Consider the following 13239-nt stretch of genomic DNA (forward strand, 5'->3'; position numbering starts at 1 on the left):
CCATCGCAGGCTCTTGCAGGTCCTGCTCCAGCACAGATGATACCTGCCTGTATCCAGAGTTACTGCTGAGTCCAACCCTTCACCTCCCATTCAGATGGCTCCACATTACAAAAGACACTCAGGAGCCACACACCCCCCCCCAACTTGTTAGAACAAAGGATAGACCAAAGAGATGGTCACCTACCTCTGTGTTAGGGTGACACTGAGCTTGGGGAGGTTCACTCTAACCTGTACACAAGTCACACATGGTCCTGGGTCCCCAGTCTGGTTGCTTCTGCATTGAGCCTAGTGGGTAACCTTTTGTCTCAATCTGATGGACACCAGTTAGAGCAGGGATCCTCAACCTTTTTCACCTATTAAAAGCACATGAGGAGCTCTGCAGAAACTCCTGATAGGAGTGCCATGCCAAGATAATTGAACTAGATGCTCTCTGGGTGGGGCGCGGTGCCATTATTGGTGTGTGCAACATTTATCTGGTGAGGCCACTCCACATTGCTCAGTTCATACAGTGTTGTTCTTCAGCAGTTCCAAAAATGGATCCAAGGAAGATTACAATGAGAGTTGGTTGGTTTATTTGTTTTAGGCTTAGTGACGCATCCAATCGAACAGCCAGAAATAGAAGGGTTAATAGTGGCCAGAAGGGCAGGTGCTTTGAGTGAGCACAAACTGCAGCAGTGGGAAGCAAGCCAGCTGGCAAGGAGGTAACACAAGACAGGTGTGCTGATGGCCCATGTGGGCATCCAGGAGGAGCTGCAGCATTCAACCTGGCACCAAGAATGGCAACGATCAAGGCAACGTGGTGTGAACTTGTAATTCCAAGCCTCAGGCAGGAAGATTGTAGGTTCAAGGCTAGCCTGGGATACATACTGAGAGCCCACTGCAAAAATCAAAACAACAGCAAAAGCAAAATAGTAAACAAACAAACAAACAAAAAGAATGACAGAGCCGGGCAGTGGTGGCTCACACCACATCCCAGCACTTGGGAGGCAGAGGTAGGCGGATTTCTGAGTTCGAGGCCAGCCTGGTCTATAGAGTGAGTTCCAGGACAGCCAGAGCTACAGAGAAACCCTGTCTCGAACCGCCCCCCCCCCAAAAAAAAGAATGACAGAACCCCTTCTAGAAGCACAGGACTTTGAAGGGAAACTCAGAAAAATGAAGAGGGCTGAAGCGATGGATGACTCAGCAGTTAAGAATGCTGCTGCTGCCGCTGCTGCTAACCAGGGTTCAGTCTCCAGAGTCCAACCACATCATGGCTCAAAAACACCTGTAACTCCAGTGCCAGAGACTCCGATGTCCTCTTCTGCCCCACTCCTGGAGGCATCAGGCATGATTTTGGCGCTCATACATACATGTAGGTAAATGCTCATACACATAAAATTAAAACAAACAAATGAATGTTTATAAAGAATAAAAAATAGGATAAGTGTGGGTGTGGGCAATTTAATTTGTATCTTCTTATTTCTTTTTGTGTCCTTGTCTTTAAGATTCTCTTGTTTCAGCCTCCTGAGTGCTGGGATTACAGATGTGAGCCACCATGCTGGGATTTTCTGTCTCCTCAAGAGGACTTGTCTCTAGGAACACAGAGAGAAGTTGGCTACATCCAGCCTGTAGAGTCACAGGAACACAGTTCCACTGCTTTATCTAGTCTGAGTATTTCATTGTGGTCCCAACAAGCCAATACCTGTTGAAGGGATTCACAGGAACAGGGCACGGCTACCACCAAGAGACATAGTACTGTGGCCAGGTCTCAGCCAATTATGTGACAGGGTCACTGATTCAGGGCAAAAAGAATTGTGCGTGTTTGTGTGTGTATGTGTCCATGTGTGCCCATGTGAGTGCACTCCCATCCCCTCTCTCTGTTGCTGTCCAGTGTCTTCCTCTATTGTCCTTACCTTATTTTCTGAAACAGTCTCTCATTGAACTTGGGATCCATGGATTTAGCTGGATTGGCTGATCAGGAAACCCTCCTGTCTCTACCTTCTGAGCACTGAGATTCCAGGCACACACACTGCTATGCCTGGCTTTTTATATGGTAGCTGGGAATCTGAATCCAGGTCTACAATTGTATCACAAGCATTTTACACACTGAGCTATCTCCCCAGCCTTTGGATTCCATTTATTCATTCATTCAATAACGTTATAGTTTTTGCATCTACTTTGTGCTGAGTCCTGTTCCAGGCACAGGGCATTATGGCTGTAGGGATGGTCCATATTAGAGAGGATGTTGCTGTGGATTGGAGTGTAGAGAATGAATTACTGATATCAAAACAACTAGTCATGGAGATGCTCTTTGTTAAGTCACCTTGGCCTTGAACATACCTGCTCACAGAGAGATTCAGAGACCTTATCTGCAAAGAAGAGACTGTGAGAGCTGGACCAAACAGGTTTTCTATACCCACTTCAAGCATACAGTTTCTTCCTAGAGGTGGAAACCGGTTTGCTTTTGCACCTATATCTTCCAAAGGCAGTAGGTGAACAAACTTAAATGTCTCTCCAAAGGCCCCATTTCTGTTCTTTGATTTAATATACAACGTCTTGCCTATATCTTAACTTTGTTAGTTTTTCTGAAATGTCAAAGTTTTTTCCCCTCTCAAAGTGGGAAGCTAGAGTTTCCGAGCAGTGACCCCCGTGGGGTCATTTGTAAACTTCTGTGCCACTGTAGACAACAACCAGATTCCCTAATTCAGACCACATTGGCTCTCCAGCCCTGTATGGCCTTGATTGAGGGGGGAAAAGGCCAACAACAAAAATGTCCTCCAAACTATTATTTTTCTTCCAAATAAGTATCCATCCCAAATTCCCTCCACCAGTTTTTTATCGCATGATAGACAAATTATCAACACTGAGCCAGCAGACTCTCGCTAAAAGCTGGGAAGCTTTAGAAATAAACTGTCAGGTTGGACGTGACAAGCTGATAGTGGGACGTAGCCGGGTCTCTAAGATCCTGCTGCTTAGAAAGGCGGCCCTCCGTGCCTTATCGCCATGGAGGACTCTTCACTCACCTCATTATTTGAAGCATTGAAGTGATGTGAGAGTCCAAGATAGTCTGGCCAATTTATATTCTGGCCTTGTTTTATTTGGCAGGCAGGAGAGGGGACAGTAAAGGACTCGGGCTTTGAAGTTAGGCAACCTTGAATTTGCACACTGACTCTCCCTCCTCCCAGCCCTATAATTGTGGGCAAATCTCTTAAACTTCAGTCTCTATTTCATTAGCAATAAAGCCGGGGTAATCGTATTTACCTTATGGGCTTGTGAGGATGAATGATACAAGGTGAACGAAAGCTTCAACCCCTGGCTGGCAGCACAGTCAATGCTCGTTAACTGGCAACTTTTAAAAATGGGAGCAATTAAAGGATGTCCTCACATAAAACAAAAAGCATCTGTTCTTGTGTGTGTGTGTGCGTTGGAGTGCATGCATGTGTGAGTGTGTGAGAGAGTTTGTGAGTGTGTGTGAGTGTGCATGTATGAATGTGTGTGAGTGTATGAATGTGAGTGTGTATATATGTGAGTTTGTGTGTGAGTTGTGTATGTATGTGTATGAGTGAATGAATAAATGTGTGTGTGTGTGTGTGTGTGTGTGTAGTATATGCCCACATGTATGCAGGTCCATGTGCCTGGAACACACATATGGATGCCTGAGGGAGACTTTGGGTGCCTTGTTCTGTTTCTCTTCCTTAGTCTCTTGAGACAGGGTCGCTCACTGAGCCAGGAGCTATGCAGGACCTATGTTGGCAGTCAGCCAGTCCCTTCCTCTCTCCTGTGTCCTCCACTTTTCCAGCACAGGCACACTGGCTTTCCACATGGTTCCTGGAGTCTTAGTGTTTGCTCAGCAAGTTCTCTTAAGCCACTGAGCCATCCCTCTCGTCCATACCTGGTCTTTCTCTAACAGAAAGCTGAAGCAATAGATAAACTGGTTTAGCTCAGATAATTTACACAAGGAACCGGACTTGAGGATCTCTGACGCTGCACCCCCAACTTCAATATTCTAAGTTTTTTTTTTTTTTTCGTATTTTCAAGACAGGGTTTCTCTGTGTAGCCCTGGCTGTCCTGGAACTCACTCTGTAGACCAGGCTGGCCTCAAACTCAGAAATCCTCCTGACTCTGCCTCCCAAGTGCTGGGATTAAAGGTGCCACCACTGCCTGGCTATTCTAAGGTATTTTATACAGGGAAAGATGGACATCAAAGAGCCCAAGTAACACAGCCATCTTTTCTAGGCAGTTCCTCTGGATATGTGCTCCCCAGAACGTCCAGTTCTGAAGCTTACAAGACACAGTTATTCAAAGACAGCACAGCTTGGAAAAAGAGCCCTGGACAGAAAAGACCGGTTAATTTCAAGGCTGCAAAACCCATCTTTCTTCGGAGTAACAGAATGAAAGTAAGGGACATTTGACCCTTCCAAGATGTTTTCTTAATGTGAAATACAAGGTATGCACACAATCTTGTTTTCTGACAGATCCTTGAAAAAAAAAATCTGGCATCTTAACGATCCCTCTTAAAATACCAAAGGTGGGGACCAGAGGGAACTTTTCTTTCTGAACAATGACTGAGAAGGGAATTCTAATGAATATTTTGGCACACAGATGTCATTTTCTGGCTCTTTCAGGACCCAAGAGCAGTGGGTCATAATTAAAGCTGCTGATGGCAACTCCAGACAGTCAGTCCAAATGTTTTCTCTGTGCTGTCAATTCCCTGCATTAAATGATTTAACATCATGTTTGTGTAGTTGAACATACGCACAGAGGGAAAATTAACTGTTGATATAAGTTCTGGAGCATTTTTCCAAAAGATAGTGTTTATTACATTCAAAGGATTTGTTCAATGTTTTCCTTAGCTGATAAATTGAGATGACCCTTTCCACAAAGAAGGCTGAGAGGTTCATCCTGAAGATGTTGGAATAAGATAACATTGCCTGTCTGCTTTCCTCTCTCCCTCCCTTCCTCTCTCCCTTTCTCTTTCTCTTTCTTGACAGGATCTCATGTAGTTCAGACAAGCTTTGAGCTCACCATATAGTGGAAGATGACCTTCAATGTCTCCACATCCCAGTACTGGTATGGCATGAATGTGCCACTACTTCTGTAACGCCAGGGTGCACGGCGGGTGACTGGCATCCTGGGAAATCACTGAGCCACACTCCCAGCCCCAAGATTATGTTTTCTGTAGGCAAGTAATCCCAGCTCATCTGTCTGGGGTTGAAGGCACACATTAAACCACAGAATAATGTCCCCATATGCCACACCACCTTTCCTGAGGCTCTCCCAGGCTCTGTGGATGCTGCATGTTCAATTATGTAACTTACAAATGGTCAAGGCTGCCCATTTTTCTGTCAACTCAATCAGAAAGAAAACCCACAGGTACATCTGTTTGCAAGATCTGTTAGGATTTTAGGAACCAGATTTCCAATTTTGTCTTTTTTTTTTCTTTAATAAATTTTGTTCCTTTTACCAAAGAACAAAATCCTCCCTCCTCCTCCATCTTTCCCTCCACCTCTATCCCTCCACTATCTCTCCATCTTCCTTCATCCCTCTACCCTCCTCTAAAAGTGTTTCAGTTCCTTTTTTGATGGAAACAAAGCAGCTAAATCCAAGTGTTTCTGAGGAGCCCGCCTAGAGCACCATTTTGTAGTGAAACAAACTGAACATTCACAATGCTTATATTTCGTGTGTGTGTGTGTGTGTGTGTGTGCATGTGTCTGTCTGTCTGTCTGTCTGTCTGCATGCACATGAGTGCTGCATGTTTGCATGCCATGGTATGCACATGGAGGTCAGAATACAATATGTGGAATACAATAGTTGGTTCTCTTCTTCCATCCTGTGGGCCCTAGGGATTGAACTCAGGTCCTCAGATTTGGTAGCAGGTCTCTTATCCACTAAGCTACCTGGTAGGCTCCAGTCACTTATTAAAGGCAAACTTGGATATGCCTTGCAAAGCAATTCAGCAAAGGATTGGCCTACAAGCTCCAGCCCAACACTTTAATGCAAACCTTCCAGCTGCAACTTGCACACTAGAAGCCAAGCCTAGTACTATGTGAGGCAAGGAAGACATGGGGCCAAGTGTGGAAGTGATCATAACACTGTCAGCTCATGAGCCCAGTGTTACAGCAGCTGCTGGTTGTGATGGGACTTTCTGAGGTCTCTAACTTGCCAAGTACCTCAGCTTCAGGTTCTATTAATTCCCTTTCTCAGCCCCTGCATTCTAGCTTTGGATAATATAATGGAGCAAAAACACTGTGCTGTGGAAACTTACTTGTTAGGCACTCTTCTACTTCATCATGTTCTCTGAGGGCCTCTACTTTGTGAAGAAGCCATGAACTAAAATGCCCTGACATTGGGCCACAGGATACGAAAGTCTTATAACTGGAGCTGGTGTGATCTGGATATCCGGCTGGCAGTCGCTGTCCTGCTCAGCTCACAGGAATCAGGAAAACTTCTGGCTTTGGACAGGGGCTTTTGGGAGAGTCTCTTTTTAAAATGCACAGAGCCCACTGGAGAGGACTCTACACTACTCACATGACAAAATGGTGGTGAGCCATCTCTAGGCCAGTGGGGTGACTCAGATGTGATTATGCCCTGATGCTTTGTTCTCATTCCATGCCAAAGAGTAAAAAAATGTAACCCTCTGCTGCCACCTGCTGTTTCCTTTGGAATACATTGTTGGAATAATTCTAAGCATGTGTATTGGCTGATCTTTGCCAAATGCCTTGAGGAATTTGGGGGCTGTGAAATGTACGTTTATATAGTTCTGTACCAACAGGTCTGTTATGTGCTAGGATAAACTGCAGGAGCCCATGGGTGCTTGCTGTCTTTTAAGCTAGTTCAATGGCTGTCTGACCCATCCATTAGAATAAGCTTGCTGAGACTCCCTGGCCCCAGGGAGGACCTACAGGGACCTGCCCAGTGAGACCCTTGAGCAAAGTCCAGCCCTTAAGAGTTTGGGTATCTTCCTCATGGGGCAGTAATGCCGTATGAGCCATGATTGAGGGCCGGTTCCTGCACAGACTGTTCTCTGAAAGGTGTGTCAGTGGGTAGTATTCCTTGTAAATACCACCTGACCCACCCCGGAAGTGGAAATAGTCTTCCTAGTAGAGCCGGCCAACAGGCTTCAGGCTCACATTTACTTGTGACGTCTTCAGATATTTTATCTTTGTCTTCTTTGAGGAAACTGAGGCAGATTAAGGAAGTGGCATCCCTCAGGGAAGTGAAGATAACACTCGTAGGTGGGAGAATCTGAGCTCAGGTTAGGTGTGGAGATAACGGGAAAGAGTTGACAGTCATGAGCTTGGACGGCTCTGATAGGGGCTCTTAGTCATCTGATTACAGGCACAGAGGACAGGGTTCACCTGACTTGACAGTTCTAGAAAGGGGGTTTTCCTCTTTGCCATCTTCGGGAAGATGTACTCACACACAGGAGTTTCTTTCTGTTGTCATCATTGCCTCTGGGAATTCTTTAAATAGTGATCTTTTTATCGGCAGAGAGTAACAAACTTGTTAGATGGATTTTCATATGAATCTATTTTTTTTTAAAGTAAAATCTTGTAGTTTTTAGATGACATAAAGTATTGAGGAAATGACCCTTGATGGTTTCTCCTATCAGACTCTACCTGATAAGACCAGGTATGCGGCTCATTACTCAGTGTCTTGCGCCACAGTTCCTACTTAGGCGCACATTTGTTGAACGACCGAGCTGATCACCTATGTACTCATCTGCAGAAGTCCTGGAGAGGGTGGGGGGGGGGGCGGGGGGGGGGCGGCCGGGAAGGACTAGGAGGAAGGCTTCTCAGATGAACAGCTCATGGTAAGCAAACCATAAGTACTAGAGTGTGACAAGGATACCAAAAGATACAGTATAGAGGCTTCAACATACAGATGTATTGCTTATAGAGTAAACATGGCTCTTGAAAAATTCACAAGAAAGTCATAACACGCAAAATTCCTTCCTCCTGTGTCTGGTTCTTTAACTCTCACCCTTGTTACTGTAATTCACAAGCCTGTGTTGTGTTTATGTTTCATGCAATTTTTTTTTGTTTATGTCCAGTTGTTCTTCTCTAGGGTTGTGTAAAGGCTTTGGGAATGTTCTAGCCTGGCTCAGCCATGGCAAGAGGCCAGCCACTAAAGCAACATTTCCTTGGTGGCTGATGTGATCTTGGTAATGGAAATCAAGGGGACCCAAGAAGGAGGGAAACCCTTGCAGGTCTGGGGTAATGGTTTCAGCTTTCCCTTCTTCCCAGGATACTCTTGACAGTTCTTAGTTCTAGTAGTTTCTGGATCATTTCACCTCTCATCTTCAGGCAGGGAAACAACTGTTCAGTGAATAATAAGCTAAGTGCTCACCAGTATTGCTTGGAGGAGCGTGGAGCCCACCATTTCTTGCATCTGCTGTGTCCTTGCTCACCTCAGAGCCTTAGTCCAAGCTCGAAGTTCCAGCCAGAAAGTTCAACCAGCTCCTTCACTGTGAGTTGGTGGAGAGAGTAGGGATAGCAACTGCTGAGAGAACTCAAGTGGATCAGAAGGTTGGACAACTGATTGGTCCCAAGGCCACCATAGCTGCAACCTGACAAAAGTTCCCATACAAGGAAGGGCATGTGTAGGCTCCATGACGAGCAAGTACACGAGGCCGCTGCTTCTTCAACGAGCTTGCCTCTTGATGAGCAAGAAGGGTGCCAGGTGGTGTCAGGGTGTGATTGTTTCCCATTGTTTTTGATACCAGCTTTTATGCCTTCTGTTGTGTCTGGTAACTAAGATGCTGTCAAGAAAATACAGCAAGGCTTCTCTGAGCTGAGAAAGAGCACTTTTGCAATTAGCCTTTTGTCCCTTCTGTCTGTTTCTCTCAGAGCAAATGTAATCTTAGTCGCTACAGACTGTCTGAAATAGCTTTTCTGGTGAGTCACCTAAAAGCAAAGTTGCAGATACCCTATTGTTTCAGCCATAACAAGCCAACTACTAGTTACCCTCACTGGGAGAGACTGCTGCTCACATGTATTTTGGGGCCAGCCTTAAAAACATCCAGAGAGCATGAAGTGTCTCAGACCATGTGTTGGTACTATGAATCTCAGATCAATTTGCTGCAGAGGCAAAGGGTCTCCACAAGCTTCATGGGTTTTGCCCTCAGTCATTACCAGTCCTTCTCCCCACCCCCACCCCTCCTCCCACACAGACACAGGAGTGTGCTCAGAACCTTAGGGAACTCTCCAGGAGGCCACGCAGAAGGGTCAAAGGACTTTGTAGATGCTCTGAGGAAGAAATGAAAGCTTTAGACAGAACATCGTGCCATGGCTTGAAAGGTCATTATCTAGTTCACACTTACCTCAGAATCTAAATATTGTCTGAAAATGGACAAGTTTGCCAGGACCATGAGCAGTGAAATTACTCAAAATAGCTCTTAGGAATCTTCAAGGCCAATGTGGCTCTGGCAGACCATTGATACTCAAACCCATTGCTGCCTGTGAGGGAACTCAGCAGCAGAGACAGTGCAGCTGCTTAAAGGAAGGGTTTCACTCAGTAGCCCTTGAAAACTGCAGATGCCTCTCATCAAGTGAGTCAACTTTGTCTCTCTCTTCCACCAGTTTCAACGGTGAGGAGGGGACTGGTACTCTTCAAGTGAGTTCTTCAGTGCTGCAGGCCTCTGAACAGCCTGCCCTTCCCCCGAGCTGTGGCATTGTGTGGTGTCTTAGTATACAGCAGCAGCTACCAGCCTTACTTTGCTCCTGGCCGCACCCTGGATTGGCTAAAGCCAGGTTACCTCCTTCCAGGCAGCTGCAGGGTCAAAGTCCAGAGTAATTCTTTTCAAATAAACAAGTCCGACAAGGCAGTTCCCAGCAGTGCATGGGGTTGCACTCCAGAATGCTGCTTGCAAATCTGTCCTTTGGAATCTGGAAGACTGTTCCTCAGGAGGAACAATGTTATACATTGTGGCAACATTCCCAGGCTATCCCATACCACTGAATGAACCCAGAATGGAAGTGTTCTGGACATAACATTGTAGGTCATAAAGACATTTACTGAGCCCTGTAGGATACAATGTGTTATGTGAATTTAAAGTTAACTCAACCCCAGCTTTGTAGGGGATTGGCTTAGTGGCTTCCACTCTGCTTTTGAGTAGCACCATCCTTTGGGCTCAGTCTGGACTGAAGAATAAGGAGGGAAAAAAAGCTGTTCCCTGGCACTCCTCTCTCCACTTCCTGACTTCAGATGCGATGTGACCAGCTGCCTCGTGCTCTGACACCACCGACTTCCTCACCACAATGGACTGTACTTTCAAACTGTGAACAAAAATAGACCCTTCCTTCCTTCCTTAGGTTATTTTGGGTGTTTGTGATCTTTATTTTTGTCTTATGCATGTGGATGTTTGGCCCACATGTCTGAGCACCATGTGCATGCCCACAGAGGCCAGAAGAGGGCAGCAAATCCCCTCAAGCTGGAGTTACAGATGGCTATGAGCTACCACGCAGGTGCTGGGAACCTACCCCAGGTCCTCGGAAAGAGCAGTTGGTGCTCTTAACCATCTGAGACTTCCATCTTTTGAATGCTGAGATTAGAGGTGGAATCCCAGGCCTAGATTCTTCTCTCTGTTTTCTTTTTCTTTCTCCTTTCTTCAGGTTTCCCCCAACTCTCCCTTCTCATCAGGGCTGGGATGGAAGGGGAAGTGAGAGTTGGGAATGAACTCCTGCCCAGGAAAGAACTATTTACTGGAAGGGCAGAGAGGGACTTCTACAGTTTTGCTCTGGTAATAGCTTTGCTCATAGCATCCTAGGTCTCAGATGGAGTGGTAGATTTAGATTCCTACAGGAGTTGGGAATGACCGGTCTTTTATGTCTTTGCAGGAAGAGTAGGAATCTGGGAAGAACAACATATCTAGTTAAAATCAAGGAGTGGGAGATTGGAGTACACATAATGGCTGAAAATCAGATTTTCAGCTAGTCCGTGACTTCTAGATTTAGGCCCAGGTTCCCAACGAGAGAAGACTACAATAACAGAATAAGTTAATTCAGCCAGCATGATGGAATTTTTGGAAAGAAACTGGGTTCCTTGATAGAGAACTTTGTTATCTTCCTCTGTATGGGGAGTAGAGAACTCATTTGTTTTCTCACATATAGTGTTTTAAAGAATATGCTAGAATAGAAAATGGGAAAAGTATGTAAGAAAACATTTCACAAAAATGGGGTCAAGTGGGGGTGGGGTGATGTGGAGGGACAGTGATATGGGACAATGAGCTGGAACAGTGGGTAAAGACTTTTTAGCCAAGTCTAATGACTGGAATTTAATCCACAATGGTGGAAGGAGAAAACTGACTCTTGCAAGTTCTCTGACCTCCGATGTGTGCCATGGCACTTGTCTCTGAGTGCACATACACTTCTGAAAAACAAATAATTGTAAATACATATATATAGGTCAAGAGTGCCACGTTCCAACGGGGAAATGGATGCCCTCAGTGTGAAAGGAGAGCTCCGGTGTGGTCTGCCTAGAACAGGATCAAACTGCCACCCTCTTATCTGCACTGTAGATTTATGGCAGTGTTGAAGAATTGACCCAGCCTTTGTTTTTATCAGCCACATTCCATTAATGCTTCAGAATGAATCTGTGGTCAATTAAAAGCCTGGTTGTTTTCATTTTATTTATTTATTTATTTATTTATTTTTACATGAATTGCTACCAAGCCAGAAATTCCTGTGAATCTATGCTCTTGAGGTTTTCTGTTAGCTAAAGACAGACATTTACAATGGTCCTCGCTGAATTGCAGGCCAGCTTGCATCGTGCTTCTTTATCTAAAGACTAAACTTTGTGCTGACCTTCCTTCCTTAGTGAAGCCAGTCTATAAAAACGTAAGCTGTGGCTGGGTGAGACAGGTGACTGAGTCACATGGCAGGCTCCTGTGAAGGGCACCAGTATATCAGCCTCTGTGGGGAGAGAGATTCAGAAAGCTGGAAACCCATCTCATAACAGTCTTATGCTATTTGTCCGCTGGAGCTCTGCCATCTCTGGCTCCAGAGAGACTTTGTGTGGTATTTTAATGAGATCAAGTTACACTGCCCTTGACGTTTCTACCTCTGGAATTTTGGCCCTGACCCAATGCCTTGCACATGGTAGATGCTCAATAAAAATTTGTTGAATTAAATTGAGTCTTGTGACTCATCAACCTCTTAACCATATATTTACAAAAGGGAGTCGAGATGCATTCTAGCCAGAACTCCCTTAGTTTCCTAGTACTCTTCGTAGTCATTTTACTTTATTGGTGAGATAGAGTCTATCCTGTAGTCCATGCCCCAGGATGTAGCCTGTGTTACAGGACATAGTCCATCCTGTAGCATAAGCTGGCCTGTGATTCGATGAGGACCATTTAGTAGAGTCCAGGTTGGTCTTGAACTCTCAGTGATCCTCCTTCTTCTGCCTCTCAAGTGCAGGCATTAAAGGTGTGAGTCACTGTATTTGACCTCTTGTTGTTGCTGCTGCTTTCAATCAAAATGTAAAAATGAAGCGGGGGGTGTAGCTCTGGTAGTGCTTGCCTAGCTCGTGAGAGGCCTTGGGTTTGATTCTTAATACTAAAAGAAGAAGAGAAAGAGGAAGAAGAGGAGGAAGAAGTCAACAACTGCAGAGGCAAAGTTAAAATATTACCTATTATGGGAAAACAAAACCAGAGGGCATTTATACAGAGAATTTCTATTTCATCTCCACTTAGTTTAAGGAAGAATGCCAAGTAGACTCCCATCAGCTCATGACAAGAAAGAGTGGATTCAGGCTTAGAGGTAGCTCAGTGGTTAAGAGCACTGGCTGCTCTTCCAGAAGTCTTGACTTCAAATCCAGAAACCACATGGTGGCTCACAACCACCATGGGATCTGGTGCCCTCTTCTGGCGTGCAGACATACATGAAGACAAGCACTCATATACATAAAATACATAAATAAATAAAGCTTTAAAAATAAGAGAGAATGGATTTAACAAGACCATTCTCTGAGTTTGTTCTATGATTTTAAAAATGTATATACTTTATTTTATTATTTTAAAAATTATATTTGCGTGTGTGTGTGTGTGTGTGTGTGTGTGTGTATGTGTGTGTGTTTACCTGAATATGTTTGAACCATGTACATGCAATGCTGAAGAGGCCAGAAAAGGGTGTTGGATCTCCCTGGGACTGGAGTTATGGATGATTGTGGGCTGTCCTGTGGGTGCTGAGAATCGAACCCACGTTCTCATGAAGAACAGTCAGTGCTCTTGGCCTCTTAGTTGTTTCTCTAGTCCCTACTTTA

This window comes from Grammomys surdaster, unplaced genomic scaffold (assembly GCF_004785775.1).
Source record: "Grammomys surdaster isolate TR1022 unplaced genomic scaffold, NIH_TR_1.0 184, whole genome shotgun sequence".
NCBI lineage: Eukaryota > Metazoa > Chordata > Mammalia > Rodentia > Muridae > Grammomys > Grammomys surdaster.